Below are 26,801 nucleotides of genomic sequence, written 5' to 3'. Positions count from 1 at the left end.
CTCAAAGAACCCTAAACGTCAGGAAATGTCTCTGGTTTATTGCGTTGAGATTCCACTCTGTTGCTTCTGTATCGCCTTTAAGTCTGGTATCCGAGGTTAGCTATCAGCACTCTCAGAAAAAAAGGGTTCCAAAAGGGATCTTCGACTGTCTCCTAAGGAAAACCGTTTTTGGTTCCAGGTAGAACCGTTTTCGGTTCCAGGTAGAACCGTTTTCGGTTCCAGGTAGAACCGTTTTCGGTTCCAGGTAGAACTAGAACCGTTTTCGGTTCCAGATAGAACCGTTTTCGGTTCCAGATAGAACTCTTTTGAGTTCCATGTAGAACCCTCTGTTTTCCTACGGGGACGGCCGAAGAACCCTTTAAGGTTCTCTTAAGTTCACATTTTGCTGCCTTAAAATGACATCTAAAAACAGATTACATTTGATTTTTTTCTCCCCGCCTACAAATCTACACAACCTTCTCCATATTTTCAAAGTGAAAGAAAGTTATAGAACATTTTCCAAATTAAAAAATAAAATAATAAATTAAATCTCTTGATTGCATATGTCTTCACATCCAGAGTTAATATGTGGTATAAGCATTGGCAGCCATTACAGCTGGGAATTTTTTACATTTTACATTTTAGTCATTTTAGCAGACGCTCTTATCCAGAGCGACTTACAGTAGTGAATGCATACATTTTATTTATTTCATTCATTTTATTTTAATTTTTTTTTTTTTTTTGTACTGGGAATGTACCGGGAATCATTTGGAATAATATTCTACCAACTTTGCACAGCTCAAGGCAACGTACAGAGCCTTCAGAGAGTACTCTGAAGAGAGAGAGTACTCACACCCCTTGACTTATTCCACATGTTGTTGTGTTACAGCCTGAATTCAAAACGGATTATATAGATTTTTTGCTCTCAAATTGATTGAAAATGAAATACAGAAATATCTAATTTACATAAGTATTCACACCACTGAGTCAATACTTTGTAGAAGCACCTTTAGTGGTGATTACAGCAGTGTCTTTCTGGGTAAGTCTCTAAGAGCGATTACAGCAGTGAGTCTTTCTGGGTAAGTCTCTAAGAGCGATTACAGCTGTGAGTCTTTCTGGGTAAGTCTCCAAAAGCTTTGCACACCTGGATTGTGCAATATTTTCCCATTATTCTTTTAAAAATTCTTCAAGCTCTGTCAAGTTGATTGTTGATCATCGCTAGACAGCCATTTTCAAGTCTTGCCATAGATTTTCAAGCCGATTTAAAATAAAAACTGTAACTAGGTCACTCAGGAACATTCAATGTTTTCTTGGTAAGCAACCAGTGTAGATTTGGCCTTGTGTTTTAGGTTATTGTCCTGCTGAAAGGTGAATTCGTCTCCCAGTGTCTGGTGGAAAGCAGACTGAACCAGGTTTTCCTCTAGGATTTTGCCTGTGCTTATAGCTGTATTCCATTTATTTTTATCCTAAGAAAAGCTCTAGTCCTTGCTGATGACAAGCATACCCATAACATGATGCAGCCACCACCATCTCGAAAAGATGAAGAGTGGTACTCAGTAATGTGCTGGATTTGCCCCAAACATAACGCAACATGTATTCAGGATATAAAGGTAATCTCTTTGTCTTTCTTTTTCTTTGTCACATTTTTATTACTGTGTTGTTGCATAGTCACTTTAACTCTACCTCCATGTACATATTACCTCAATTACCTCAACTATCCAGTATCGCCACACATTGACTCTGTACCGGTACCCCCTGTATATAGCCTCCACATTGACTCTGTACCGGTACCCCCTGTATATAGCCTCCACATTGACTCTGTACCGGTACCCCCCCTGTATATAGCCTCCACATTGACTCTGTACCGGTACCCCCCTGTATATAGCCTCCACATTGACTCTGTACCGGTACCCCCTGTATATAGCCTCCACATTGACTCTGTACTGGTACCCCTGTATATAGCCTCCACATTGACTCTGTACCGGTACCCCCTGTATATAGCCTCCACATTGACTCTGTACCGGTACCCCCTGTATATAGCCTCCACATTGACTCTGTACCGGTACCCCCTGTATATAGCCTCCACATTGACTCTGTACCGGTACCCCCTGTATATAGCCTCCACACTGACTCTGTACCGGTACCCCTGTATATAGCCTCCACATTGACTCTGTATCGGTACCCCCTGTATATAGCCTCCACATTGACTCTGTACCTGTACCCCCCTGTATATAGCCTCCACATTGACTCTGTACCGGTACCCCCTGTATATAGCCTCCACATTGACTCTGTATCGGTACCCCCTGTATATAGCCTCCACATTGACTCTGTACCGGTACCCCCCTGTATATAGCCTCCACATTGACTCTGTACCGGTACCCCCTGTATATAGCCTCCACATTGACTCTGTACCGGTACCCCCTGTATATAGCCTCCACATTGACTCTGTACCGTAACACCCTGTATATAGCCTCCACATTGACTCTGTACCGGTACCCCCTGTATATAGCCTCCACATTGACTCTGTACCGGTACCCCCTGTATATAGCCTCCACATTGACTCTGTACCGGTACCCCCTGTATATAGCCTCCACATTGACTCTGTACCGGTACCCCCCTGTATATAGCCTCCACATTGACTCTGTACCGGTACCCCCTGTATATAGCCTCCACATTGACTCTGTACCGGTACCCCCTGTATATAGCCTCCACATTGACTCTGTACCGGTACCCCCTGTATATAGCCTCCACATTGACTCTGTACCGGTACCGCCTGTATATAGCCTCCACATTGACTCTGTACCGGTACCCCCTGTATATAGCCTCCACATTGACTCTGTACCGGTACCCCCCTCTATATAGCCTCCACATTGACTCTGTACCGGTACCCCCTGTATATAGCCTCCACATTGACTCTGTACCGGTACCCCCTGTATATAGCCTCCACATTGACTCTGTACCGGTACCCCCTGTATATAGCCTCCACATTGACTCTGTACCGGTACCCCCTGTATATAGCCTCCACATTGACTCTGTACCGGTACCCCCCCTGTATATAGCCTCCACATTGACTCTGTACCGGTACCCCCTGTATATAGCCTCCACATTGACTCTGTACCGGTACCCCCTGTATATAGCCTCCACATTGACTCTGTACCGGTACCCCCTGTATATAGCCTCCACATTGACTCTGTACCGGTACCCCCTGTATATAGCCTCCACATTGACTCTGTACCGGTACCCCCCCTGTATATAGCCTCCACATTGACTCTGTACCGGTACCCCCCTGTATATAGCCTCCACATTGACTCTGTACCGGTACCCCCTGTATATAGCCTCCACATTGACTCTGTATCGGTACCCCCTGTATATAGCCTCCACATTGACTCTGTACCGGTACCCCCTGTATATAGCTTCCACATTGACTCTGTACCGTAACACCCTGTGTATAGACTCCACATTGACTCTGTACCGGTACCCCCTGTATATAGCCTCCACATTGACTCTGTACCGGTACCCCCCTGTATATAGCCTCCACATTGACTCTGTACCGGTACCCCCTGTATATAGCCTCCACATTGACTCTGTACCGGTACCCCCCTGTATATAGCCTCCACATTGACTCTGTACCGGTACCCCCTGTATATAGCCTCCACATTGACTCTGTACCGGTACCCCCTGTATATAGCCTCCACATTGACTCTGTACCGGTACCCCCTGTATATAGCCTCCACATTGACTCTGTACCGGTACCCCCTGTATATAGCCTCCACATTGACTCTGTGCCGTACCCCCCTGTATATAGCCTCCACATTGACTCTGTACCGGTACCCCCCTGTATATAGCCTCCGCGTTGACTCTGTACTGGTACCCCCCTGTATATAGCCTCCACATTGACTCTGTATCGGTAACCCCTGTATATAGCCTCCACATTGACTCTGTACCGGTACCCCCTGTATATAGCCTCCACGTTGACTCTGTACCGTAACACCCTGTGTATAGACTCCACATTGACTCTGTACCGGTACCCCTGTATATAGCCTCCACATTGACTCTGTACCGGTACCCCCCTGTATATAGCCTCCACATTGACTCTGTACCGGTACCCCCTGTATATAGCCTCCACATTGACTCTGTACCGGTACCCCCTGTATATAGCCTCCACATTGACTCTGTACCGGTACCCCCTGTATATAGCCTCCACATTGACTCTGTACCGGTACCCCCTGTATATAGCCTCCACATTGACTCTGTACCGGTACCCCCTGTATATAGCCTCCACATTGACTCTGTACCGGTACCCCTTGTATATAGCCTCCACATTGACTCTGTACCGGTACCCCCCTGTATATAGCCTCCACATTGACTCTGTACTGGTACCCCCTGTATATAGCCTCCACATTGACTCTGTACCGGTACCCCCTGTATATAGCCTCCACACTGACTCTGTACCGGTACCCCCTGTATATAGCCTCCACATTGACTCTGTATCGGTACCCCCTGTATATAGCCTCCATATTGACTCTGTACCGGTACCCCCTGTATATAGCCTCCACATTGACTCTGTACCGGTACCCCCTGTATATAGCCTCCACATTGACTCTGTACCGGTACCCCCTGTATATAGCCTCCACATTGACTCTGTACCGTAACACCCTGTATATAGCCTCCACATTGACTCTGTACCGGTACCCCCTGTATATAGCCTCCACATTGACTCTGTACCGGTACCCCCTGTATATAGCCTCCACATTGACTCTGTACTGGTACCCCCTGTATATAGCTTCCACATTGACTCTGTACCGGTACCCCCTGTATATAGCCTCCACACTGACTCTGTACCGGTACCCCCTGTATATAGCCTCCACATTGACTCTGTATCGGTACCCCCTGTATATAGCCTCCACATTGACTCTGTACCGGTACCCCCTTGTATATAGCCTCCACATTGACTCTGTACCGGTACCCCTGTATATAGCCTCCACATTGACTCTGTATCGGTACCCCCTGTATATAGCCTCCACATTGACTCTGTACCGTTACCCCTGTATATAGCCTCCACATTGACTCTGTACTGGTACCCCTGTATATAGCCTCCACATTGACTCTGTACCGGTACCCCCTGTATATAGCCTCCACATTGACTCTGTACCGGTACCCCCTGTATATAGCCTCCACATTGACTCTGTACCGGTACCCCCTGTATATAGCCTCCACATTGACTCTGTACCGGTACCCCCTTGTATATAGCCTCCACATTGACTCTGTACCGGTACCCCCTGTATATAGCCTCCACATTGACTCTGTATCGGTACCCCCTGTATATAGCCTCCACATTGACTCTGTACCGTAACACCCTGTATATAGCCTCCACATTGACTCTGTACCGGTACCCCCTGTATATAGCCTCCACATTGACTCTGTACTGGTACCCCCTGTATATAGCCTCCACATTGACTCTGTACCGGTACCCCCTGCATATAGCCTCCACATTGACTCTGTACCGGTACCCCCCTGTATATAGCCTCCACATTGACTCTGTACCGGTACCCCTGTATATAGCCTCCACATTGACTCTGTATCGGTACCCCCCTGTATATAGCCTCCACATTGACTCTGTACCGGTACCCCCCTGTATATAGCCTCCACATTGACTCTGTACCGGTACCCCCTGTATATAGCCTCCACATTGACTCTGTACCGGTACCCCCTGTATATAGCCTCCACATTGACTCTGTACCGTAACACCCTGTATATAGCCTCCACATTGACTCTGTACCGGTACCCCCTGTATATAGCCTCCACATTGACTCTGTACCGGTACCCCCCTGTATATAGCCTCCACATTGACTCTGTACCGGTACCCCCCTGTATATAGCCTCCACATTGACTCTGTACCGGTACCCCCTGTATATAGCCTCCACATTGACTCTGTACCGGTACCCCCTGTATATAGCCTCCACATTGACTCTGTACTGGTACCCCCTGTATATAGCCTCCACATTGACTCTGTACCGGTACCCCCTGCATATAGCCTCCACATTGACTCTGTACCGGTACCCCCTGTATATAGCCTCCACATTGACTCTGTACCGGTACCCCCTGTATATAGCCTCCACATTGACTCTGTACCGGTACCCCCTGCATATAGCCTCGCTATTGTTATTTTACTGCTGCTGTTTAATTATTTGTTACTTTTATTTTCTATTTTTTACTTAGCTATTTTTTACTTAACACTTTTTTCCCCTTAAAACTTCTTAAAGCATTGTTGGTTAAGGGCTTGTAAGTAAGCATTTCACTGTAAGGTCTACTACACCTGTTGTATTCAGCATTTCACTGTGAGGTCTACTACACCTGTTGTATTCAGCATTTCACTGTGAGGTCTACCTACACCTGTTGTATTCAGCATTTCACTGTGAGGTCTACTACACCTGTTGTATTCAGCCTTTCACTGTGAGGTCTACTACACCTGTTGTATTCAGCATTTCACTGTGAGGTCTACTACACCTGTTGTATTCAGCATTTCACTGTAAGGTCTACTACACCTGTTGTATTCAGCATTTCACTGTGAGGTCTACTACACCTGTTGTATTCAGCATTTCACTGTAAGGTCTACTACACCTGTTGTATTCAGCATTTCACTGTGAGGTCTACTATACCTGTTGTATTCAGCATTTCACTGTGAGGTCTACTACACCTGTTGTATTCAGTATTTCACTGTGAGGTCTACTACACCTGTTGTATTCAGCATTTCACTGTGAGGTCTACTACACCTGTTGTATTCAGCATTTCACTGTGAGGTCTACTACACCTGTTGTATTCAGCATTTCACTGTAAGGTCTACTACACCTGTTGTATTCAGTATTTCACTGTGAGGTCTACTACACCTGTTGTATTCAGCATTTCACTGTGAGGTCTACTACACCTGTTGTATTCAGCATTTCACTGTGAGGTCTACTACACCTGTTGTATTCAGCATTTCACTGTAAGGTCTACTACACCTGTTGTATTCAGCATTTCACTGTGAGGTCTACTACACCTGTTGTATTCAGCATTTCACTGTGAGGTCTACTACACCTGTTGTATTCAGCATTTCACTGTGAGGTCTACTACACCTGTTGTATTCAGCATTTCACTGTGAGGTCTACTACACCTGTTGTATTCAGCATTTCACTGTGAGGTCTACTACACCTGTTGTATTCAGCATTTCACTGTGAGGTCTACTACACCTGTTGTATTCAGCATTTCACTGTAAGGTCTACTACACCTGTTGTATTCAGCATTTCACTGTAAGGTCTACTACACCTGTTGTATTCAGCATTTCACTGTAAGGTCTACTACACCTGTTGTATTCAGCATTTCACTGTAAGGTCTACTACACCTGTTGTATGCAGCATTTCATTGTAAGGTCTACTACACCTGTTGTATTCAGCATTTCACTGTAAGGTCTACTACACCTGTTGTATTCAGCATTTCACTGTAAGGTCTACTACACCTGTTGTATTCAGCATTTCACTGTAAGGTCTACTACACCTGTTGTATTCAGCATTTCACTGTGAGGTCTACTACACCTGTTGTATTCAGCATTTCACTGTAAGGTCTACTACACCTGTTGTATTCAGCATTTCACTGTAAGGTCTACTACACCTGTTGTATTCGGCGCATGTGACTAATAACATTTGATTTGAATTGAAACAGGAAGCATGTCTTGGAATATTTGTATTCTGTTTAGGCTTCCTTCTTTTCACCTTGTCATTTAGGTTATTATTATAGAGTAACTACAATGTTGTTGATCCATCCTTTTTCTCCTATCACAGCCATTAAACTGCATACCTGTTTTAAAATCAACATTGGTCTCATTGTGAAGTCCCTGAGCAGTTTCCTTCAGCTCCGGCAACTGAGTTAAATCAAATCTTTATTTGTCACATGCGCCGAACACAACAGGTGTTGGTCCTTACAGTGAAATGCTTAATTACAAGCTCTTAACCAACAATGCAGTTAAAGAAATAGAGTTAAGAAAATATTTACTAAATAAACTAAAGTAAAAAAAATTAAAAGTAACACAATAAAATAAAATGTTCAGAGGAGACTGGGTGAATAAGGCCTTAATGGTCAAATTGCTGCAAAGAAACCACTGCTTTATTTCTATTTGGTACCAATCCCTTCTTTGTGAGGAATTGAAAAACCTCCCTGTTCTTTGTAGTTGAATCTTTGCTTGAAATTCTCTACTCGATTGAGGGACCTTACAGAAAATTGGATGTGTGAGGGTACAGAGATGAGTTAGTCATTCATAAATCATGTTAAACACTATTATTGAACACAGAGTGAGTCCATGCAACTTACACCCCAATCTCTTGCCAGCAGCATACCACCCTGCATCCCACTGCTGGCTTGTTTCTGAAGCTAAGCAGGGTTGGTCCTGGTTGGTCACTGGATGGGAGACCAGATGCTGCTGGAAGTGGTGTTGGAGGGCCAGTAGGAGGCACTCTTTCCTCTGGTCTAAAACAAATATCCCAATTACCCAGGGTAGTGATTGGGGACATTGCCCTGTGTAGGGTGCTGTCTTCTAGATGGGGATGTTAAACAGGTGTCCTGGCTCTCTGTGGTCACTAAAGATCCCATGGTACTTATTGTAAGAGTAGGGGTGTTAACCCCTGGTGTCCTGACTCTCTGTGGTCACTAAAGATCCCATGGTACTTATCGTAAGAGTAGGGGTGTTAACCCCTGGTGTCCTCACTCTCTGTGGTCACTAAAGATCCCATGGTACTTATCGTAAGAGTAGGGGTGTTAACCCCTGGTGTCCTGACTCTCTGTGGTCACTAAAGATCCCATGGTACTTATTGTAAGAGTAGGGGTGTTAACCCCTGGTGTCCTGACTCTCTGTGGTCACTAAAGATCCCATGGTACTTATCGTAAGAGTAGGGGTGTTAACCCCTGGTGTCCTGACTCTCTGTGGTCACTAAAGATCCCATGGTACTTATCGTAAGAGTAGGGGGTGTTAACCCCTGGTGTCCTGACTCTCTGTGGTCACTAAAGATCCCATGGTACTTATCGTAAGAGTAGGGGTGTTAACCCCTGGTGTCCTGACTCTCTGTGGTCACTAAAGATCCCATGGTACTTATCGTAAGAGTAGGGGTGTTAACCCCTGGTGTCCTGACTCTCTGTGGTCACTAAAGATCCCATGGTACTTATCGTAAGAGTAGGGGTGTTAACCCCTGGTTTCCTGACTCTCTGTGGTCACTAAAGATCCCATGGTACTTATCGTAAGAGTAGGGGTGTTAACCCCTGGTGTCCTGACTCTCTGTGGTCACTAAAGATCCCATGGTACTTATCGTAAGAGTAGGGGTGTTAACCCCTGGTGTCCTGACTCTCTGTGGTCACTAAAGATCCCATGGTACTTATCGTAAGAGTAGGGGTGTTAACCCCTGGTTTCCTGACTCTCTGTGGTCACTAAAGATCCCATGGTACTTATCGTAAGAGTCGGGGTGTTAACCCCTGGTGTCCTGGCTAAATGTCCAACCATCACGGTCACCTAATCATCCCCAGCTTACAATTGGCTCATTCATCCCTGTAACGATTCCTCAGGTCATTGCTGTAAATTATGCAATTTGTTAAGCACATCTTGACTCCTGAACTGATTTAGGCTCCTTGCCATAACAAAAGGGGTTGAATACTTATTGACTCGAAGACGTTGCAGCTTTTTTGGGGGGGGGGATACAAAAATTATAATTACAAACTAAATTCCACTTTGACATTATGTGGTATTGTGTGTAGATCAGTAAAACAAAATTCAGGCTGTAACACAACAACAAAATGTGGAAAAACTAAATGGTGTGAATATTTTCTGAAGGTTTGACCAAAAACAATGGATATAAATGGATATATTCTGCCCAAACAGTTTGTGCAAGGTTGGTAGAATCATATTCAAAATGATTCACCGCTGTGATTTCGGCCCAAAGTGTTTCCACCAATTATGGGGCGTGAAGACATACACAATCAATACATCCTCATTTTGTATTTCTTAGTTATTTCTGAACATTTCTTTTAAAAATCATTTTTATTTCACTTTGAAAATGTGGAGTAGGTTGTGTAGATCGAACAGGGGGGAGGGGAAAAAAAAATCACTTTAATCCGTTTTTAAGATATAATTTTAAGGCAGCAAAAATGTGAAGACAGCACAAAAGTTGTGTAAATTTTCACTCGCGACTGTAGATTGAGCTGAGGGCGAGGCTGATGGTGGTTTAAAGGTTACACTTCTTGCCTGGTTGGACTCTAGTCCTCCCACTCCATAGGCTGGAGCCATGGGATCGGCTGATTGGGTTTCCTAGGCACGGCAGCAGGGGCAGGAGCGAAGCCTGTTTGGTGCATGGAGAAGGTGTTTGTCTGTTGCTTCTTTGTTGACCCTCTCTGTCCCACTATGGTCTGCCCTGTCCTCCTCCCCCCCTAAGGCCTTGACAATGGCCTGGTCCAGCTCCAGGGCCTCATCTGTGGCTGATCTCCCACGGAGAAGCTGTCTGACGGTGAGCAGAGCCAGGTCAGATTTACAGCCCAGGTAGCTGCGCAGGTTGAGCTCTGGGAACAGAGTTTCTCTGAGAGCCTGGACCAGCTGGGTGTCTGTATGGGGAGGGGATCTCCCTCTGCTCAGCCGGCGAGACACATTCTGCTCCAAGGAGACGTAACACAGCATGTCCTCGTTCGGACCTGACTTCCACACAGGTTGCCTGTTCTGCTGGTTCTTCCAGGAAGAGGGGACTAGTCTGGCAGCTCCTACACCCACAGATGGCACCTTATTGGACTTCAGCCACTGCTGCTTGAGGCTGTTCTGGGTCTGAGACCAGCTGTTCTGGTGGTGCTTGGACCCAATATGGCTCTGGGTCCAGCTTTTCTGATGGTTTTTGAGGTCATTCCACTTCTTTCCCGGCGCTCTGGGCTTCTTGGGCAGCAGCTTGTTGAGCTCATCCTGGTCTGCCAGGTCTCCATGTAACAGCTGGTTGAGCCCATCCTGGTCTGCCAGGTCTCCATGTAACAGCTGGTTGAGCTCATCCTGGTCTGCCAGGTCTCCATGTAACAGCTGGTTGATGACCTGCCTCCTCAGGAACGGAGAGGTGACCGTCTGAGTAGCACCCTGCAGTCCTCTGCCTGAATCATATACAGAGCCAAGCACAATAGAGTTTTAAGTCCCAGGGGCAAGGGACATGTCCTATATGGTTTGACGTTGGCCTGGTGCATGCAGCGGCACGGCCAATTGGGAGACATTGAAAGTAAGTTTCAGATTCCCATTCTGAAGGTAGACGGGTCCCCCCCCCCCCATCCCAAGGCATGCTAGAGGAAGAGGAGATTACAGCACGGCCATGCCAAAGAAGAGTCATACTCAAGAGAGTCCCGCTATTATAAAGAAGCGTACAGCCCTCGGAAATGGAAAGTGAATTTTGAGGAGATGAGAACGACATGCAGATTCCTGTCATACTGTCACAGACCACAGAGCAGAGCATGGTATGTCATACAGACTGTATTATGGTATGTGGATCTATAGTGTGTGGTGAACCGCCACTGAAGAGAGGGCTGGGAAGTCACAATCATGAGCTAAAAGGGAGAGCATCTCATTTCATACCCATTCTGAAGCGGTAACGTTTCATTTCTAGAGACATGAAGCACGACCCCCGTCTTTTAAAAGCTCATTGATGACGGTTCAAGGCAGAGAGAAAGTCGGGAATAAAGTGGAGAATAATAAAAGATGAATTTGAAAAGAGAGAGTATCGGGGAAAGCATCAAAAGAGGACAGAGAAGCACAGTTACGGTAAGCGCTATGGAGACACCATAACCAGGAGACAGCAGACAAGCCTCAGACAGTTAGACAGCCCTGGTCTCACCCCCACAGATCCCATCCACCCACACCGACCCTAATCCAGCTAACTCCAGTTCATCCCACCCTAATCCAGCACTAAACCCAGTTAATCCCACCCTAATCCAGCACCAACACCAGTTAATCCCACCCTAATCCAACACCAACCCCAGTTCATCCCACCCTAATCTAGCACTAACCCCAGTTCATCCCACCCTAATCCAACACTAACCCCAGTTCATCCCACCCTAATCCAACACCAACCCCAGTTCATCCCACCCCAATCCAGCACCAACCCCAGTTCATCCATCCCTAATCCAGCACTAACCCCTGTTCATCCCACCCTAATCCAGCACTAACCCCAGTTCATCCCACCCTAATCCAGCACTAACCCCTGTTCATCCATCCCTAATCCAGCACTAACCCCTGTTCATCCCACCCTAATCCAGCACTAACCCCTGTTCATCCCACCCTAATCCAGCACTAACTCCAGTGCATCCCACCCTAATCCAGCACTAACCCCAGTTCATCCCACCCTAATCCAGCACTAACCAAAGTTCATCCCACCCTAATCCAACACCAACCCCAGTTCATCCCACCCTAATCCAGCACTAACCTAAGGTACATCCCACCCTAATCCCAGTTCATCCCACCCTAATCCAGCACTAACCTAAGGTTCATCCCACCCTAATCTCAGTTCATCCCACCCTAATTCAACACTAACCCCAGTTCATCCCACCCTAATCCCAGTTCATCCCACCCTAATCCAGCACTAACCCCAGTTCATCCCACCCTAATCCAGCACTAACCCCAGTTAATCCCACCCTAATCCAGCACTAACCCCAGTTAATCCCACCCTAATCCAGCACCAACACCAGTTCATCCCACCCTAATCCAACACCAACCCCAGTTCATACCACCCTAATCTAGCACTAACCCCAGTTCATCCCACCCTAATCCAACACTAACCCCAGTTCATCCCACCCTAATCCAACACCAACCCCAGTTCATCCCACCCCAATCCAGCACCAACCCCAGTTCATCCATCCCTAATCCAGCACTAACCCCAGTTCATCCCACCCTAATCCAGCACTAACCCCAGTTCATCCCACCCTAATCCAGCACTAACCCCAGTTCATCCCACCCTAATCCAGCACTAACCCCAGTTCATCCCACCCTAATCCAGCACTAACCCCAGTTCATCCCACCCTAATCCAGCACTAACCCCAGTTCATCCCACCCTAATCCAACACTAACCCCAGTTAATCCCACCCTAATCCAACACTAACCCCAGTTCATCCCACCCTAATCCAACACTAACCCCAGTTCATCCCACCCTAATCCAACACTAACCCCAGTTCATCCCACCCTAATCCAGCACCTACACCAGTTAATCCCACCCTAATCCAGCACTAACCCCAGTTCATCCCACCCTAATCCAACACTAACCCCAGTTCATCCCACCCTAATCCAACACTAACCCCAGTTCATCCCACCCTAATCCAGCACTAACCCCAGTTAATCCCACCCCTAATCCAGCACCAACACCAGTTAATCCCACCCTAATCCAACACCAACCCCAGTTCATCCCACCCTAATCTAGCACTAACCCCAGTTCATCCCACCCTAATCCAACACTAACCCCAGTTCATCCCACCCTAATCCAACACTAACCCCAGTTCATACCACCCCTAATCCAGCACTAACCCCAGTTCATCCCACCCTAATCCAGCACTAACCCCAGTTCATCCCACCCTAATCCAGCACTAACCACAGTTCATCCCACCCTAATCCAGCACTAACCCCAGTACATCCCACCCTAATCCAACACTAACCCCAGTTCATCCCACCCTAATCCAGCACTAACCCCTGTTCATCCCACCCTAATCCAACACCAACCCCAGTTCATCCCACCCCAATCCAGCACCAACCCCAGTTCATCCATCCCCAATCCAGCACCAACCCCAGTGCATCCCACCCTAATCCAGCACTAACCCCAGTTCATCCCACCCTAATCCAGCACTAACCCCAGTTTATCCCACCCTAATCCAACACTAACCAAAGTTCATCCCACCCTAATCCAACACCAACCCCAGTTCATCCCACCCTAATCCAGCACTAACCTAAGGTACATCCCACCCTAATCCCAGTTCATCCCACCCTAATCCAGCACTAACCTAAGGTTCATCCCACCCTAATCTCAGTTCATCCCACCCTAATTCAACACTAACCCCAGTTCATCCCACCCTAATCCCAGTTCATCCCACCCTAATCCAGCACTAACCCCAGTTCATCCCACCCTAATCCAGCACTAACCCCAGTTAATCCCACCCTAATCCAGCACTAACCCCAGTTAATCCCACCCTAATCCAGCACCAACACCAGTTCATCCCACCCTAATCCAACACCAACCCCAGTTCATCCCACCCTAATCTAGCACTAACCCCCAGTTCATCCCACCCTAATCCAACACTAACCCCAGTTCATCCCACCCTAATCCAACACCAACCCCAGTTCATCCCACCCCAATCCAGCACCAACCCCAGTTCATCCATCCCTAATCCAACACTAACCCCAGTTCATCCCACCCTAATCCAACACCAACCCCAGTTCATCCCACCCTAATCCAACACTAACCCCAGTTCATCCCACCCTAATCCAGCACCAACCCCAGTTAGTCCATCCCCTAATCCAGCACTAACCCCAGTTCATCCCACCCTAATCCAGCACTAACCCCAGTTCATCCCACCCTAATCCAACACTAACCCCAGTTCATCCCACCCTAATCCAGCACCTACACCAGTTAATCCCACCCTAATCCAGCACTAACCCCAGTTCATCCCACCCTAATCCAACACTAACCCCAGTTCATCCCACCCTAATCCAACACTAACCCCAGTTCATCCCACCCTAATCCAGCACTAACCCCAGTTAATCCCACCCTAATCCAGCACCAACACCAGTTAATCCCACCCTAATCCAACACCAACCCCAGTTCATCCCACCCTAATCTAGCACTAACCCCAGTTCATCCCACCCTAATCCAACACTAACCCCAGTTCATCCCACCCTAATCCAACACTAACCCCAGTTCATCCCACCCTAATCCAGCACCAACCCCAGTTAGTCCATCCCTAATCCAGCACTAACCCCAGTTCATCCCACCCTAATCCAGCACTAACCCCAGTTCATCCCACCCTAATCCAACACTAACCCCAGTTCATCCCACCCTAATCCAGCACCTACACCAGTTAATCCCACCCTAATCCAGCACTAACCCCAGTTCATCCCACCCTAATCCAACACTAACCCCAGTTCATCCCACCCTAATCCAACACTAACCCCAGTTCATCCCACCCTAATCCAGCACTAACCCCAGTTAATCCCACCCTAATCCAGCACCAACACCAGTTAATCCCACCCTAATCCAACACCAACCCCAGTTCATCCCACCCTAATCTAGCACTAACCCCAGTTCATCCCACCCTAATCCAACACTAACCCCAGTTCATCCCACCCTAATCCAACACTAACCCCAGTTCATACCACCCTAATCCAACACTAACCCCAGTTCATACCACCCTAATCCAGCACCAACACCAGTTAATCCCACCCTAATCCAACACTAACCCCAGTTCATCCCACCCTAATCCAGCACTAACCCCAGTTCATCCCACCCTAATCCAGCACTAACCACAGTTCATCCCACCCTAATCCAGCACTAACCCCAGTACATCCCACCCTAATCCAGCACTAACCCCAGTTCATCCGACCCTAATCCAGCACTAACCCCAGTTCATCCCACCCTAATCCCAGTTCATCCCACCCTAATCCAGCACTAACCCCAGTCCATCCCACCCTAATCCAGCACTAACCCCAGTTAATCCCACCCTAATCCAACACCAACCCCAGTTCATCCCACCCTAATCCAGCACTAACCCCAGTTCTGCCCACCCTAATCCCAGTTCATCCCACCCTAATCAAGCACTAACCCCAGTGTATATCACCCTAATCCAGCACTAACCCCAGTTAATCCCACCCTAACCCAGCACTAACCTAAGGTTCATCCCACCCTAATCCCAGTTCATCCATTAAAGCCCCCCAGCCAGAGGGCCCACCCCAATCTCAACAAGCCCCCAGCCACAGGGCCCACCCCAGTCGACCCCAGCCACAGGGCCCACCCCAATCTCAAGCCACCCAGCCACAGGGCCCCACCCCAATCTCAAGCCCCCCAGACACAGGCCCCACCCCAATCTCAAGCCCCCAGCCACAGGGCCCACCCCAATCTCAAGCCCCCCAGCCACAGGGCCCACCCCAATCTCAAGCCCCCCAGCCACAGGGCCTACCCCAGTCGACCCCAGCCACAGGGCCCACCCCAATCTCAAGCCCCCCAGCCACAGGGCCCACCCCAGTCGACCCCAGCCACAGGGCCCACCCCAATCTCAAGCCCCCAGCCACAGGGCCCACCCCAGTCGACCCCAGGCACAGGGCCCACCCCAATCTCAAGCCCCCCAGACACAGGGCCCACCCCAGTCGACCCCAGCCACAGGGCCCACCCCAATCTCAAGCCCCCCAGCCACAGGGCCCACCCCAGTCGACCCCAGCCACAGTGCCCACCCCAGTCGACCCCAGCCAGAGGGCCCACCCAAGTCGACCCCAGCCACAGGGCCCACCCCAATCTCAAGCCCCCCAGCCACAGGGCCCACCCCAGTCGACCCCAGCCATAGGGCCCACCCCAGTCGACCCCAGCCACAGGGCCCACCCCAGTCGACCCCAGCCACAGGGCCCACCCCAGTCGACCCCAGCCACAGGGCCCACCCCAGTCGACCCCAGCCACAGGGCCCACCCCAGTCGACCCCAGCCACAGGGCCCACCCCAGTCGACCCCAGCCACAGGGGCCCACCCCAGTCGACCCCAGCCACAGGGCCCACCCCAATCTCAAGCCCCCCAGCCACAGGGCCCACCCCAGTCGACCCCAGCCACAGGGCACACCCCAGTCGACCCCAGCCACAGGGCCACCCCAGTCGACCCCAGCCACAGGGCCCACCCCAGTCGACCCCAGCCACAGGGCCCACCCCAGTCGACCCCAGCCACAGGGCCCACCCCAGTCGACCCCAGCCACAGGGCCACCCCAGTCGACCCCAGCCACAGGGCCCACCCCAGTCGACCCCAGCCACAGGGCCCACCCCAGTCGACCCCAGCCACAGGGCCCACCCCAGTCGACCCCAGCCACAGGGCCCTTCCCAGTCGACCCCAGCCACAGGGCCCTTCCCAGTCGACCCCAGCCACAGGGCCCACCCCAGTCGACCCCAGCCACAGGGCCCACCCCAGTCGACCCCAGCCACAGGGCCCACCCCAGTCGACCCCAGCCACAGGGCCCACCCCAGTCGACCCCAGCCACAGGGCCCACCCCAGTCGACCCCAGCCACAGGGCCCACCCCAGTCGACCCCAGCCACAGGGCTCACCCCAGTCGACCCCAGCCACAGGGCCCACCCCAGTCGACCCCAGCCACAGGGCCCACCCCAGTCGACCCCAGCCACAGGGCCCACCCCAGTCGACCCCAGCCACAGGGCCCACCCCAATCTCAAGCCCCCAGCCACAGGGCCCACCCCAATCTCAAGCCCCCCAGCCACAGGGCCCACCCCAGTCGACCCCAGCCACAGGGCCCACCCCAGTCGACCCCAGCCACAGGGCCCACCCCAATCTCAAGCCCCCAGCCACAGGGCCCACCCCAGTCGACCCCAGCCACAGGGCCCACCCCAGTCGACCCCAGCCACAGGGCCCACCCCAGTCGACCCCAGCCACAGGGCCCACCCCAGTCGACCCCAGCCACAGGGCCCACCCCAGTCGACCCCAGCCACAGGGCCCACCCCAATCTCAAGCCCCCCAGCCACAGGGCCCACCCCAGTCGACCCCAGCCACAGGGCCCACCCCAATCTCAAGCCCCCCAGCCACAGGGCCCACCCCAGTCGACCCCAGCCACAGGGCCCACCCCAGTCGACCCCAGCCACAGGGCCCACCCCAGTCGACCCCAGCCACAGGGCCCACCCCAGTCGACCCCAGCCACAGGGCTACCCCAGTCGACCCCAGCCACAGGGCCCACCCCAGTCGACCCCAGCCACAGGGCCCACCCCAGTCGACCCCAGCCACAGGGCCCACCCCAGTCGACCCCAGCCACAGGGCCCACCCCAGTCGACCCCAGCCACAGGGCCCACCCCAGTCGACCCCAGCCACAGGGCCACCCCAGTCGACCCCAGCCACAGGGCCCACCCCAGTCTCAAGCCCCCCAGCCACAGGGCCCACCCCAGTCGACCCCAGCCACAGGGCCCACCCCAGTCGACCCCAGCCACAGGGCCCACCCCAGTCTCAAGCCCCCCAGCCACAGGGCCCACCCCAGCCCCCCCAGCCACAGGGCCCACCCCAGTCTCAAGCCCCCCAGCCACAGGGCCCACCCCAGTCGACCCCAGCCACAGGGCCCACCCCAGCCCACCCCAGCCACAGGGCCCACCCCAGCCCACCCCAGCCACAGGGCCCACCCCAGCCCACCCCAGCCACAGGGCCCACCCCAGCCACCCCATTTAAAGCTGCTTTTTAAAGTGCTGCAGAAAAAGAAGAAGCTTTGCCATTCATCATTCAGGCCTTAATCATCATGCTCCAATAACAGATCTAACCCATTGGGCCAGTTTCTCGGACACAGATTAAGCCAAGCCCTGGACCAAAAGCCTTTTCGATAGAGATTCTCTAGTCCATTGAGAATGCTTTTAGTCCAGGAATAGGTTTAATCTGTGTCCTGGAAACCAGCCCATAGATTATTAATAGTACTGTGGTAGTACTGTGAAAGTACTGTAGTGGTAATGTGGTAGTACTATAGTATCACTGTGGTAGTACTTTAGTAGTACTGTGGTAGTACTGTGGTAGTACTGTGGTAGTACGGTAGTAGTACTGTGGTAGTACTGTAGTAGTAATATTCTAGTGCTGTAGCAGTACTGTGGTAGTACTGTTCTAGCACTGTGGTAGTACTGTGGTAGTACTGTGGTAGTACGGTAGTAGTACTGTGGTAGTACTGTAGTAGTAATATTCTAGTGCTGTAGCAGTACTGTGGTAGTCCTGTTCTAGCACTGTAGTAGTACTGTGGTAGTACTGTACTAGTACTGTGGTAGTAATGTGGTAGTACTGTAGTAGTACTGTTCTAGTACTGTATTAGTACTGTGGTAGTGCTGGGGTAGTACTGTAGTAGTACTGTAGTAGTACAGTGGTAGTATTGTGGGGTAGTACTGTAGTAGTACTGTGGTAGTACTGTGGTAGTACTGTGGTAGTACTGTGGTAGTAATGTGGTAGTACTGTGGTAGTACTGTGGTAGTACTGTGGTAGGAGTGTAGCACCATACTCACCCCCCTGGAAAGAGCAGAGCACAACTCTGTTGTCAGTGTCCTGTGGTTTCCTGTAGTTGCTGTTCATGGCCACCGGGGCCAACTCCTGTTGGTGGGAGGAGTAGATGGCCGTTGCTAGGGCCAGAAACTAAGGGTAGAACAAAATCAAAACATCTCAGTCATACAGCGATGTTTCAGACAGAGACAGGGCCAGACAGCGATGTTTCAGACAGAGACAGGGCCAGACAGCGATGTTTCAGACAGAGACAGGGCCAGACAGCGATGTTTCAGACAGAGACAGGGCCAGACAGCGATGTTTCAGATAGAGACAGGGCCAGACAGCGATGTTTCAGACAGAGACAGGGCCAGACAGCGATGTTTCAGACAGAGACAGGGCCACACAGCGATGTTTCAGACAGAGACAGGGCCAGACAGCGATGTTTCAGACAGAGACAGGGCCACACAGCGATGTTTCAGACAGAGACAGGGCCAGACAGCGATGTTTCAGACAGACACAGGGCCAGACAGCGATGTTTCAGACAGAGACAGGGCCAGACAGCGATGTTTCAGACAGAGACAGGGCCAGACAGCGATGTTTCAGACAGAGACAGGGCCAGACAGCGATGTTTCAGACAGAGACAGGGCCAGACAGCGATGTTTCAGACAGAGACAGGGCCAGACAGCGATGTTTCAGACAGAGACAGGGCCAGACAGCGATGTTTCAGACAGAGACAGGGCCAGACAGCGATGTTTCAGACAGAGACAGGGCCACACAGCGATGTTTCAGACAGAGACAGGGCCAGACAGCGATGTTTCAGACAGAGACAGGGCCAGACAGCGATGTTTCAGACAGAGACAGGGCCAGACAGCGATGTTTCAGACAGAGACAGGGCCAGACAGCGATGTTTCAGACAGAGACAGGGCCACACAGCGATGTTTCAGACAGAGACAGGGCCAGACAGCGATGTTTCAGACAGAGACAGGGCCAGACAGCGATGTTTCAGACAGAGACAGGGCCAGACAGCGATGTTTCAGACAGAGACAGGGCCAGACAGCGATGTTTCAGACAGAGACAGGGCCAGACAGCGATGTTTCAGACAGAGACAGGGCCAGACAGCGATGTTTCAGACAGAGACAGGGCCACACAGCGATGTTTCAGACAGAGACAGGGCCACACAGCGATGTTTCAGACAGAGACAGGGCCAGACAGCGATGTTTCAGACAGAGACAGGGCCACACAGCGATGTTTCAGACAGAGACAGGGCCAGACAGCGATGTTTCAGACAGAGACAGGGCCAGACAGCGATGTTTCAGACAGAGACCTTTGGTTTATTGTGGTTTCAGATACAGTTATAAATCCATATATATGTAAATGTTTTATGTTGCAGGGATGTCTATAAAACGGACGAGCGTGACTGACATCAAACCAAGGGCCTTACCTTAACCTGTCTGAGTGAGGTGGACTAACCTGTTTGAGTAAGATGGACTAACCTGTTTGAGTGAGATGGACTAACCGGTCTGAGTGAGATGGACTAACCTGTTTGAGTGAGATGGACTAACCTGTTTGAGTGAGATGGACTAACCTGTTTGAGTGAGATGGACTAACCTGTTTGAGTGAGATGGACTAACCTGTTTGAGTGAGATGGACTAACCTGTTTGAGTGAGATGGACTAACCTGTTTGAGTGAGATGGTGACAGGGTTTTTGAACACAGTCCAAAGTACGCTGGGATAGCAGGGGGAGTGGTCAGCGAGCCATCGTAACGATAGTACTCATCCAGGAGTGCAGGCAGCAGACTGCGGATGTTGAAGGCTGGGACCTGCACCCTCTGATCTACATGTTCCAACAGAATAGAATTAAATGGATCAGAATGGAATAGGATGGATTAGGATGGAATATAATAGAATAGAATGGATTAGGATGGAATAGAATTGAATAGGATGGAATAGAATATAATGGAATGGAATAGAATGGAATAGAATGGATTAGGATGGAATAGAATTGAATAGGATGGAATAGAATATAATGGAATGGAATAGAATGGAATAGAATTGAATAGGATGGAATATAATATAATATAATGGAATGGAATAGGATGGAATAGAATTGAATAGGATGGAATAGAATATAATGGAATAGAATGGAATATAATAGAATGGAATGGAATAGGATGGAATAGAATTGAATAGAATGGAATAGAATATAATAGAATGGAATAGGATGGAATAGAATATAATAGAATGCAATAGAATGGAATGGAAAAGATGGAATATAATATAATTGAATGGAATAGAACAGAATGGAATAGAATATAATGGAATAGAATATAATGGAATAGAATGGAATGGAATGGAATAGAATGAATGGAATGGAATAGAATGGAATAGTATAGAATTAATGGAATGGAATAGAATGGAATAGAATGGAATGGAATAGAATGAATGGAATGGAATAGTATAGAATTAATGGAATGGAATAGAATGGAATAGAATGAATGGAATGGAATAGAATGGAATGGAATGAATGGAATGGAATATAATGGAATAGGATGGAATAGAATAGAATTAATGGAATAGAATGGAATAGAATTAATGGATTGGAATAGAATGGAATAGAATAGAATTAATGGAATAGAATGGAATAGAATAGAATGGAATAGAATGGAATAGAATAGAATTAATGGAATAGAATGGAATAGAATAGAATGGAATAGAATGGAATGGAATAGAATGGAATAGAATAGAATGGAATAGAATAGAATGGAATGGAATGGAATAGAATAGAATGGAATGGAATAATCATCACCCTCTGATCTACCAGTCAAACACACAACAGTTGTTTTCACTAACCATTACCATATAAACCAATGGAGCCTAAAACGCACCTCTGTATTTAATACCATTGATGTACTTGAGGAACTGATTGAACGCTGGGTTGAATTCCCCGACCTGCAGCAGAGGCACAGTTAGTTAGTGATGCTCCCTGATAGACAGTCCCAAATCACTCCCTATCCCTCCACCTGGCTCTATCCCTTTGATGTTTGCAGATTCCAAGATGACCAAGGGGAAACGGTAAGGAGCAATTTTGGGACTTTCTGAAAGTCTGTAGTGAGTATCTTATCTCCTCTCCTCTCCTCTCCTCTCCATCTCCTTCTCATTCTCCTCTCCTCTCCTCTCCATCTCCTTCTCATTCTCCTCTCCTCTCCTCTCCTCTCCTCTCCATCTCCTTCTCATTCTCCTCTCCTCTCCATCTCCTTCTCATTCTCCTCTCCTCTCCTCTCCTCTCCCTCTCCTCTCCTCTCCTCTCCTCTCCTCTCCTCTCCTCTCCTCTCCTCTCCTCTCCTCTCCTCTCCATCTCCTCTCCTCACCATCTCCTCTCTTCTTCTCTCCCCACCTCTTCTCCTCTCCTCTCCTCTCCTCTCCATCTCCTTCTCATTCTTCTCTCCTCTCCTCTCCTCTCCTCTCCTCTCCTCTCCTCTCCTCTCCTCTCCTCTCCTCTCCTCTCCTCTCCTCTCCATCTCCTCTCCTCACCATCTCCTCTCTTCTTCTCTCCCCACCTCTTCTCCTCTCGTACCTCCTCTCCTCCACTTAACCTCCCCTCTCCTTGATGCCCCTACCTCTACCCCTACCCTCCTCACCTCTATCAGAACTCCCAGGACAGCCAGGCCGTCTGACTTGTCTGCTGCCACAGAGATGTTGGGGTACTTGTCTGAGTTGAAGAGCACCATATGCATCTGAGGAGAGACATTGGGAGAGATAAGTTAGGATCCCTGTAGTTACAAACACTCATGTTACCATCAGTCACGGGTTAATGTAATAATATATAACCCTAACTATATCTAGTCTAGTTTATCAGGTTAATGTAATAATATATAACCCTAACTCTATCTAGTCTAGTTTATCAGGGTAATGTAATAATATATAACCCTAACTATATCTAGTCTAGTCTTATTAGGGTAATGTAATAATATATAACCCTAACTCTATCTAGTCTAGTCTTATCAGGGTAATGTAATAATATATAACCCAAACTATATCTAGTCTAGTTTTATCAGGGTAATGTAATAATATATAACCCTAACTATATATTGTCTAGTTTTATCAGGGTAATGTAATAATATATAACCCTAACTATATATTGTCTAGTTTATCAGGGTAATGTCAGTAGGTATATAACCCTAACTACAGTTGAAGTTGGAAGTTTACATACGCTTAGGTTGGAGTCATTAAAACTCATTTTTTCAACCACTCCGCAAATTTCTTGTTAACAAACTATAGTTTTGGCAAGTCGGTTAGGACATCTACTTTGTACATGACACAAGTCATTTTTCCAACAATTGTTTTACAGACAGATTATTTCACTTATAATTCACTGTATCACAATTCCAGTGGGTCAGAAGTTTACATCCACTAAGTTGACGAACAGAAGTTAACGAGATGTCATGAGACGTCACCAGATCTATAGTTACCCATCTGATTCACATTTGGAGGCCTTACCTCCATTCCCTTATTCCTAATTACATTGCATTTAGACATGACAATGAAAAGCAAACATTTTAAAAATACTTCACAGTGAACCCGCCCATTGCAGTCTCTCATTTTCCACCAAAGATTAACGGAATCATAAAAGAGTTCTACATTCTAAGATTCATGGTTCTCATCTTCAGACATTCTGTCATTCATGGTTCTCATCTACAGACATTCTGTCATTCATGGTTCTCATCTACAGACATTCTGTCATTCATGGTTCTCATCTTCAGACATTCTGTCATTCATGGTTCTCATCTACAGACATTCTGTCATTCATGGTTCTCATCTACAGACATTCTGTCATTCATGGTTCTCATCTACAGACATTCTGTCATTCATGGTTCTCATCTACAGACATTCTGTCATTCATGGTTCTCATCTACAGACATTCTGTCATTCATGGTTCTCATCTACAGACATTCTGTCATTCATGGTTCTCATCTACAGACATTCTGTCATTCATGGTTCTCATCTTCAGACATTCTGTCATTCATGGTTCTCATCTACAGACATTCTGTCATTCATGGTTCTCATCTACAGACATTCTGTCATTCATGGTTCTCATCTACAGACATTCTGTCATTCATGGTTCTCATCTACAGACATTCTGTCATTCATGGTTCTCATCTACAGACATTCTGTCATTCATGGTTCTCATCTTCAGACATTCTGTCATTCATGGTTCTCATCTACAGACATTCTGTCATTCATGGTTCTCATCTACAGACATTCTGTCATTCATGGTTCTCATCTACAGACATTCTGTCATTCATGGTTCTCATCTACAGACATTCTGTCATTCATGGTTCTCATCTTCAGACATTCTGTCATTCATGGTTCTCATCTACAGACATTCTGTCATTCATGGTTCTCATCTACAGACATTCTGTCATTCATGGTTCTCATCTTCAGACATTCTGTCATTCATGGTTCTCATCTACAGACATTCTGTCATTCATGGTTCTCATCTTCAGACATTCTGTCATTCATGGTTCTCATCTACAGACATTCTGTCATTCATGGTTCTCATCTACAGACATTCTAACATTCATGGTTCTCATGAAAAACATTTGTCATAAGAAACTAGCTCCCTGGTGTACAGAAAATACCCGAGGTCTGAAGCAAGCTTCCAGAAAATTGGAACGGAAATGGCGCCACACCAAACTGGAAGTCTTCCGACTAGCTTGGAAAGACAGTACCGTGCAGTATCGAAGAGCCCTCACTGCTGCTCGATCATCCTATTTTTCCAACTTAATTGAGGAAAATAAGAACAATTCGAAATTTATTTTTGACACGGTCGCAAAGCTAACTAAAAAGAAGCCTTCCCCAAGAGAGGATGGCTTTCACTTCAGCAGTAATACATTCATGAACTTCTTTGAGGAAAAGATCATGATCATTAGAAAGCAAATTACAGACTCCTCTTTAAATCTGGGTATTCCTCCAAAGCTCCATTGTCCTGAGTCTGCACAACTCTGCCAGGACCTAGGATCAAGGGAGACACTAAAGTGTTTTAGTACTATATCTCTTGACACAATGATGAAAATAATCATGGCCTCTAAACCTTCAAGATGCATACTGAACCCTATTCCAACTAAACTACTGAAAGAGCTGCTTCCTGTGCTTGGCCCTCCTATGTTGAACATAATAAACGGCTCTCTATCCACCGGATGTGTACCAAGCTCACTAAAAGTGGCAGTAATAAAGCCTCTCTTGAAAAAGCCAAACCTTGACCCAGAAATTATAAAAAACTAGCGGCCTATATCAAATCTCCCATTCCTCTCAAAAAAAATTGAAAAATCTGTTGCGCAGCAACTCACTGCCTTCCTGAAGACAAACATCGTATACGAAACGCTTCAGTCTGGTTTTGGACCCCATCATAGCACTGAGACTGCACTTGTGAAGGTGGTAAATTACTTTTTAATGGCGTCAGACCGAGGCTCTGCATCTGTCCTCGTGCTCCTAGACCTTAGTGCCGCTTTTGATACCATCGATCACCACATTCTTTTGGAGAGATTGGAAACCCAAATTGGTCTACACGGACAAGTTCTGGCCTGGTTTAGATCTTATCTGTCGGAAAGATATCAGTTTGTCTCTGTGAATGGTTTGTCCTCTGACAAATCAAAATTACATTTCGGTGTTCCTCAAGGTTCCGTTTTAGGACCACTATTGTTTTCACTGTATATTTTACCTCTTTGTGATGTCATTCAAAAACATAATGTTAACTTTCACTGCTATGCGGACGACACACAGCTGTACATTTCAATGAAAAATGGTGAAGCCCCAAAATTGCCCTTGCTGGAAGCCTGTGTTTCAGACATAAGGAAGTGGATGGCTGCATACTTTCTACTTTAAAACTCAGACAAAACAGAGATGCTTGTTCTAGGTCCCAAGAAACAAAGAGATCTTCTGTTGATTCTGACAATTAATCTGGATGGTTGTACAGTCGTCTCAAATAAAACTGTGAAGGACCTCAGCGTTACTCTGGACCCTGATCTCTCTTTTGAAGAACATATCAAGACTGTTTCAAGGACAGCTTTTTTCCATCTACGTAACATTGCAAAAATCAGAAACTTTCTGTCCAAAAATGACGCAGGAAAAATTAATCCATGCTTTTGTTACTTCTAGGCTGGTCTACTGCAATGCTCTACTTTCCGGCTACCCGGATAAAGCACTCAACAAACTTCAGTTAGTGCTAAATACGGCTGCTAGAATCCTGACTAGAACCAAAAAATTTGATCATATTACTCCAGTGCTAGCCTCCCTACACTGGCTTCCTGTTAAGGCAAGGGCTGATTTCAAGGTTTTACTGCTAACCTACAAAGCATTACATGGGCTTGCTCCTACCTATCTTTCCGATTTGGTCCTGCCGTACATACCTACACGTACGCTACGGTCACAAGACGCAGGCCTCCTAATTGTCCCTAGAATTTCTAAGCAAACGGCTGGAGGCAGGGCTTTCTCCTATAGAGCTCCATTTTTATGGAATGGTCTGCCTACCCATGTGAGAGTCGCAGACTCAGTCTCAACCTTTAAGTCTTTACTGAAGACTTATCTCTTCAGTAGGTCCTATGATTAAGTATA

At 48.1% G+C, this 26,801-nt stretch overlaps 1 pseudogene; it reads right to left on the bottom strand.

Annotated features, from left to right (window-relative positions):
* LOC123732633 (uncharacterized) overlaps nucleotides 1-26,801 on the bottom strand; it is a 76,417-nt pseudogene that overhangs the window by 44,615 nt on the left and 5,001 nt on the right.

The sequence above is a fragment of the Salmo salar genome, unplaced genomic scaffold, assembly GCF_905237065.1.
Source record: "Salmo salar unplaced genomic scaffold, Ssal_v3.1, whole genome shotgun sequence".
Taxonomy (NCBI): domain Eukaryota; kingdom Metazoa; phylum Chordata; class Actinopteri; order Salmoniformes; family Salmonidae; genus Salmo; species Salmo salar.
The sequence above is the reverse complement of the archived record's forward strand: the minus strand, read 5'-3'. Positions and strand labels throughout refer to the sequence as shown.